Source organism: Pinus tabuliformis, chromosome 6 (assembly GCF_031772625.1).
Source record: "Pinus tabuliformis cultivar Carrire ecotype Pingquan chromosome 6, CPIR1, whole genome shotgun sequence".
Taxonomy (NCBI): Eukaryota; Viridiplantae; Streptophyta; class Pinopsida; order Pinales; family Pinaceae; genus Pinus; species Pinus tabuliformis.
The window spans coordinates 541,325,695-541,333,999 of record NC_142292.1 but is presented as its reverse complement, the minus strand read 5'-3'; positions in this window follow the sequence as shown (position 1 = coordinate 541,333,999).

Below are 8,305 nucleotides of genomic sequence, written 5' to 3'. Positions count from 1 at the left end.
AAATCTCCCTAATTTGAGAGGGAGCTTGGATGAAAGGAATCTCCCTAGTTAAGAGGGAGGTCATATCATAGTCATGATGGACACCTTGAAAGAATAATTTGGAGAATGTGTTTTGAGGGGAGGGTTGAGATAAGAAGAGCCATATCTATTTATTTTGTTGCATGTGAAGTAGGAAAGGAAGATGTATGATTAAGGAATATTCTGTCAAGATTCGTTTAGAGGTCCTACAAGGATAAATTGAGAAGCAACATCAATTGTCTAGAAAACCCCGAAGGTTTGTATTTGCTTATGTACATTTCAAAGTTTGTTACTGATTGAGGATGTGTTTGTACAGGTAAATCTATCATAGGTTTGATAGCATGTTGGTTACACGAGAGAGATTTGTTACCGATCTGTTTGATCAGGGAGGATTTGTTATCGATTGGAATAATCGAGAGTATTGAGGATTTGCATGTAAAACACATTGCCTGGGAGAAAATATGGTCAACACTTTGTGGTGATGTCTAGGTCCCAAAGTAGAGAGGGTGGCATTGGTCATAGATCTTTGACCTCAGATATGTACCTAGATCCCTAGGTTGATGGTTAGCAAGTAAGCCTGATGGTACCTAAAGAGGCTGAAAGCTTTAGTCCATCTTAGTCCTGCTCAGATAGATTGCCCTAGTCAGGAATCTAGTTTGTGGCACTACAAGTGCCTAAAGTTTTGCAGGACCTTGGATAGATTACCCTGGTCAGGAATCTAGTCCATGGCATTGTGGTGCCTAAACTATTCATAGTTCATATACTTTGAGATCTTCCTTGTACTTTTTATGAATACCTCCCTAGCTACGAGGGAGTGTTGAAGAATGTAACTAGGTTCAGTCTTCATAAATGTATTTAAGTCATTATGTAATGTACTTATGTAAAAAAATGAAAATTATTATTATTATTATGACTTATTATGACTTATTATGACTTAATAAAGCACGAGTTTCATGCCTGGGTCATTATGTTTTAGGTCAAAGTCCCCATTGAATACTTCTAGGATTTACGTTGAGTCATTAGAGTCATTATACATTTAATAAGACCCTTCTTGGGCTTTTTAATCATGTAAAAAGAATTATTTTCGAGTCAAAAATGAATTTTGTGACCTCCACACCAAGCCAGCCTCAAGAAGATCAAGTTGGCCTTGAGAAGGGTAATTCGACCTCACTATAAGCCTATATATTGAAGCAATTCGATTCATTTGGAGTACAATCACTCACACAAGTTTGATCTCCTAGAAGAAGTCGTGAAAAAGTGTGAAGTTGTTGTGGAAGAAGGAGAATTGCACGATCAAAGGTTTTGGGTTATCTCTCTCTCTAAAACGTGTGATTTTCTAGGCTACAACATCAAGGTCAAAGTTTTGTTACAACATTGAGAAGTTTTGTTATGGCATCAAGAAATTTTGTTACAACGTCAAGAAGTTATGTTACAGCATCAAGGTCAAAGTACGACATCAAGGTTGAAGTCAAGGTAGAAGTGTTGCTTCAAGGTCAAAGTTTTTGCATTTAGATCGAAGTTACTATGTCAAAGATACTACTACATCTAAGTGATGTTGATGTTATTGTCGCATCTTGGTCGAAGATAGTACTGGAAAGTGATCATCTGCTGAAAAGGAAAGGGTTGACTTGGTGTGAAGGAAGTTTGTGTCTAAGTCAAGAGTCTTAGATTATCTCAGGAAAAGTATTGAAGGAAGAGTTGTTGACTAGGTTTTCCCCAAGGTTGGGGTTTTTTCCCTGGTTGTCCACCTACATCTGGTGTCCTTGATATTCGTGCTATTGTTTTGGTAATTGCTTGATGAACTAAGATAAAAGAAGAACATGACAAAGCTAATAAGAAAATAAGAATTTGACAAGTGTTTATCAAGAATAAGAAAATCTTTCTGCCTTTCTGATTTTCTAGCATTGATAACCCACATCTCTTGCTCCATCTCTTTCAACATATCATGTCCAATCAACACCCTGCTCACTGGATGACTCCAGGTGATAGGAGTATTACAACTCCTCCCATAGAGAGCCTCAAATGGACTCATCTTCAAGGATTCATGATACCCATTATTATCAACAAACTTCACTAGTGGAAGATACTCCTCCCACTTCCTTTGTTGATTTATGACATACATCCTCAACATATCCTCAAGGATCATGTTGATTCTCTCTATTTTCCCATCTATCTATGGACAATAAGTTGTATTGAAGGCTAGCTATGTCCCCAATCTTGCAAACAAGTCCTTCCTAAACTTGGAAGTGAACTTTGCATCTTTATCTAATATAATCCTCTTGGGAACTCCATGCAACCTCATCATCTCCTTAATGAATATTTGAGCCACTTTGCTAACTAAATTAGTAGACTTTACTACAATGAAGTGAGCTACCTTGCTCAACCTGTCAACTACAACCATGATGGAGTCATTCTACCTTGATGTCCTTGGTAATCTTGTAATGAAATCCATGGAAATGACCTCCCATTCCATTCTGGAATCAAAATAGATTGCAGTAGACCAATTGGATGCTTGCATTCAAATTTAACCTGTTGACAGTCCAAGCACTTAACAACTAAATCAACCACCTCTTTCTTCAAATTAAGACAATAATAGAACTTCTTAATAGTTGTCAAAATCTTTAGGTATCCTGGGTGGCATGAATATGTCTTGATGTGAAACTCTCTCAAAATGAGCTTCTTCAATTCACTACTATCAAGCACATAGATCATGCTCCTAAATCTAACCAAGTAAGTTGTTGTGAAGTGATACTCCTCATATTTATCACCCTCACCTTGTTGTTGCAATCTCTACTTCATTGGTTGGTACCTCTCATCATGTTGCCTTGCACGTAAGATCTGCTCCTTCAAATCTATCCCATAAGAGCTCACAACTAAAATATGATTCACATGTACTCTCCTACTGAGTGCATATGCAACCCTATTCTCCTTGCCTTTGATTTACTTGATTTCAAACTGAAACTCACTAAGAGTAGCCAACCATCTAGATTGCCTTGCATTCAAATTGGTTTGGTCAAACAAGTGATTCAATCCACTATGATCACTCATCAAGGTGAACTTCCTACCAATGAGATAATGTCTTTGTATCTTCAATGCATGAATGATAGTTGCCAACTCAAGACCGTGAGTCACATAATTCTTCTCATACTCATTCAACTTCCGTGATTAATAGAAAACCACCCACACATCCTACATCAGGACTCCACCAAGTCCTTCCTTGTAGGCATTTTTATAAACCACAAACTCCTTATTGGGACCTACAATCCTGAAAACTGAACTTCAATTGATCAAAACTAGTTGTAGACTCATCAACCCATTCAATCTTCTTTCCTTTCCTCTGCAAAGATGTGATAGGATAGCCAATATTAGAGAAGCTATTGATGAACCTCCTATAATAACCTGATAGTCCCATGAATGATTTGACCTCATTCACATTCTCTGGATTTGGCCACTCCATGATAGCCTTAATCTTTTTTGCATCCATTGTTATCCCCTCCTTGGAAACAATATGTCCCAAGTAATGAATCTGAGACTACAAAAATCTACACTTGTTGAGCTTTGCATGAAACTTATGTTCTCTCAACAATATCATTACTATTTCCAGATGCTCTACATGCTCTTCCTCATTCTTTGAATATACCAATATATCATCAACAAAGACTATCACAAACTTATCCAGGTAAGGGAACAACACATTTTTCATCATACACATCAAGGTGGTTGGAACATTGGTAAGACCAAAAGGAACCACCACAAAATCTTAGTGCCCATACCTTCTTCAAAATGTAGTATTATAGATGTATTTTTCTTTGATCTTCACCTAATGATATCCTGATCTCAGATCAATATTTGAAAATATTGCAACTCCCTTCAGCTGATCAAACAAATCATCAATATAAGGTAATGGATACCTGTTCTTGATGGTCACCTTGTTTAGTTGACTATAATCAATACGCAATCTGAAAGCACCATCCTTCTTCTTTACAAACAACATTGGTGCTCTCCAGGGAGATACACTTGGCCTTACGTATCCCTTATCAAGCATCTCTTTAAGCTGCAACTTCAATTCCACCAAATCAGGAGTGCTCATCCTGTATGGTGCCTTAGATGTTGGTGTTTCTCCCAGTATCAACTCAATAGAGAAATCCATCTCCCTATGAGGTGGAAACTCTGCGATATCTACAGGAAACACATCCTGAAACTATTGTAAGATAAGATACCTCCTCAGGAATTTACCATCCTCACCATCCAACCCTTTGTCACTGGAAATATGTGCTACAAACAATAAGCATCCTTTTATGCAATTGCACTTAGCTTGCATGGTTGCAACCATCCTCATTGGTGTAGGCTTTTGTTGTCCATGAAAGACTCTCTTTTATTAGTCCCATCCATGCACTCAATGGCCTTGTCATAGAAATATACCTTGGTCATGTGAATAAACAACCAATCCATGCCCAAAAGCATGTTATATGCACCTAAAGGAAGCAAATTCAAGTTTGTTGATGTAGGCATGCTATTAAGCTCAAATGCATAAAACTTCACCCAATGGTGAACTCTTCTCTTGGTCCCTGTAGCCAACTACACCAACCAAGATGTTGCATGCATTTCCTTATCCAAACAACATTGATCCACCATTTCAGGACTAATATAGTTATAATTTGATCCCAAATCAATAAAAATAGAAACAACTCGATCACAAATCTTACCTTTGATCTCAATGATGGATCCCAGGAGGTATGCCTACTTGTTATCAACTACTGCATAGATCTGAGGAATGCTCTGAGCTACATCCCCAACTATCGGTGCCTCCTAAGCAATATAGATTTGAGGCCTAACAAGCTGGTATGATTGACAATCCTTCTTGCACGATCTCCACCACAAGTCCAACACTTTAATGGTTCTTTGCCACTGTCTTTATTTTGCTGCTCCATAGGCTAAGACCCACGTCCTTTCTCAACTACATTGGACTTCTTACAAGTAGCAATATTTTCCTCCTCACCTACATCCTGAGATATTCCTTGCTTTTTGATTCAATTTCCTTTATTCTTCTCGTTACCCTTCCAGTCACGCTTGAACTCAAGCTTTCATTTTGATTGTTCATATAAATGCTTCAACTTCATGATAGCTTCCTCTAATGACTGAGGCTCGTCAAACTCAATTTGGTCCTTAAATGACAATGACAATCCATTGATGAACCTTTGGAACTTTCTTTCTCGTCCTTGAGATATGGCACATATCTCAACAGTTCTAGAAATTTGGTTATATATTCTTCATCTGACATGGAACCCATCACCCATCCTAAGCTCGTAGAATTCCTTAGCCTTTCCATCATAATATCTCTCAGGTAGGTACTTCTTTATGAATATTCTTTCAAATTCTTCCCAGGTCAGCTTCCCTTCCCTGATGCCCCTAACATGCTTGACATATTTCCACCAGATATCTGCTTTTCCTTTGATACTGAAAGTAGTTATCTTCGATTTCATATTCTCTGAGTAATTATGAAGTCTGATTTTTTTTTCTCATTCCAAACAGCCATGTTTCTGCATCTTTTGATTTGGTCATCTCATCATCAAAATTAGGAGGCTTGGCTTTCTTAAATTCCTCTGGAAAATACTCCTTCACACTTCTCCTATGATGATGTTGGCAGTGATGGCAATGGTGTCTCCTAGAAGTAGAGCTAGAATAAAATTTATGCATACTAGCCACTTTCTCAAGTGTATTCAAGGATATGCGACTCTTTATTATATCATCACAATCTTTCCCATACCTTTTCTAAGAGTAGCTTCCATCTGCCCCATTAGTCTTTTATTCTTCTTTGTCTTCATGACTAGTCCTCAATTGTCCATGTTTCTGTAAATCTGAAAGGCTTTGAAGGATAACTACATTAACCCCTGCTTGTTTTTCTTGATATTTTGCAAGTCTTTCCTGGGCTTCAATCATTCGTTCATTATCTTCTTTACAACTTTTGATCTTTTCCCTCAGACTTCTTAATCTGTCGGCTAGATTAGGAGAGTTTACCTCTCCTTGTTGCTCATCTGATTTCTCCCATCCGATTGATTTCTCTTATGGCCTGTGTGGGGAGTCATATTAATTATACTCAGCCACTCTTCTCTTCATCTCTTGGCCTTCTATTTCCTTCAACATACCATTGTTAGATAAACCAAATAAAATACATAATCAAAAGCAGTGCCTCGATTTATTTCTAGTGAGGTAATTTGTAAATTCCTCCTCCCACACTTACCCACTTTACTAGCCTATTGGGGTAAACATGAGCTGAGGGCAGAGCAGGACACAGGACACCCAGGAGCCAAACCACCACTCCCAGTGCCCAAACACTAAGCTGGAATGCTTTTTCAGTGATCTGAGTTCCCAACCGCATGCATGATAAGACCTCCATGTGGTTGAGGGACTCCAACCACATGCATAAGCCTATTAGGTAGTGGTTGTGACCTAAAATATTCAATTCAAAGGGTGAAGTCCCGGATTCTAAGCCTAAATTCCAGGTCGAGCTCCAGACCATTGCCTAGAACTCAGTGAGACTTTCCATAATGACAATTAACATCAATACAAATACATTCATATAAAATTTGATCAAATACTGACCTAAAAGGGCCTAATCATGACAATCATTTCGTCAAACATATCGTGAACATGTAATCTATAGGCCATGAATGCATATCTGAATGTAGGGTTTTGATACTTATCTAAGAATCATCAAGAAGGTCTAATGCCCTCTCATAATAGCTCCAATAACCTTTGTGTTAGGTCCCTATAATACCAATGTATTCCCTTATTGTTATTGTCATTGTACTCATTATTATTGTTGTGCCCATGTTGTCCCCATATTGTTATTATTGTGCCCCATAGAAGCCCACTATTTTTATTGTTGTGCGCTTACATTATTATTGTTATGTTAGCTCCGATCATATTGTGACCCCTTAGACTCCTATGCAATTTAAGAAATGTAAAGGAGATTCCCCCCTCGAAGAGGCTACTTTTGAAGTCACTTATCTATCTCTTTCTTCTATTTTGTGAGCTGGTTGCACAACAATTGGTATCAAAGCTTTCAATTCTAGGGTTTCACTAATTCAAACAGAGAATTGTAGAAATTTGGCTATAAATTTTTATTTACGAAGCTTCAGATGCTGAAATTAAAAACCATTTGAGAGAAAATCGTTGTGAACCTCGTGACCGAATTTCAAATCTTGTCTCGCTATATTTTTGGAGATATGAACTGAGGAAGTTAGCGTTTTTGCAGGCTCCCGAATTCGATCTCAAACAAGTCCCCTTGGGAAAATCATCATAACTTTCTCTATGAGCATCACATTCAAATTTCATAAAAAGTGACAGAAAGAGGACGGATTGTAGTTTTTTGGGTATCATTTTTAGGGCGAAGCTCAAAACAGTGACATGTGGCACGTCGTACCAGTTTGCTCTACTGATCTAGTTTATAATTAGGCCATTGCGGGAGATTGGGCATAACTCTTTCTTGGAGAATCCAGTTGCGATTAGACCTGTGGGGTTGGAAAGAGGATTCAGAGGGCTATCATAGACTGAAATTTCAGAACTTAGAGATTTGAAATTATAGAATTACAATCGTTTCAAGATCGAGCTCATACAAAGCGGTAAAAAAAAATATGTAGTTTTTAAAATTTTTGCGTAAGTTTGGTTTGAGAAAGTAGTTTGAAGTGGTTCAAAGGGCATTGTGAAGCATAATTATCATTCATTGATGACCCAAAGAAAGAAAATGGAAACACCTAGTAAGCAACCTGAAATCTCTACTATGACACATGAAGAAGAGGAAGAAATGCAACATGATATATCAAAATTACGAGACCAAGTGCAACAAATTTCGCTCTCACAAAAAGTAACTGAAGCTAAGATGGATGGTTTAAAGAATGGAATGGAAGCTAAGATGGATGGCATGGAAGCTAAGATGGATGGTTTAAAGAATGGAATGGAAGCTAAGATGGATGGCATGGAAGCTAAGATGGATGGTATAGAAGCAAAACTTAAAGGCAACATGGAAGATTTGAAGATAGATTTGACAAAGTTGCTACAAGAAATGCTTACTAATGGCGAAAGGGTAGTAAAGGAAACTCATGATGAGAACAAAAGAAATGTTAGTCATGATTTCATAGACTCTAACGTTGGATTGAAGACCCACCATGTTCCAAAGATCGATATGAGGAAGTTTGATGGCAAGGATCCCGTAACATGGATACTACAGATGGAGCAATATTTCGATCTCCATAATGTGAAAAACACACAAAAGGTACGCATTGCA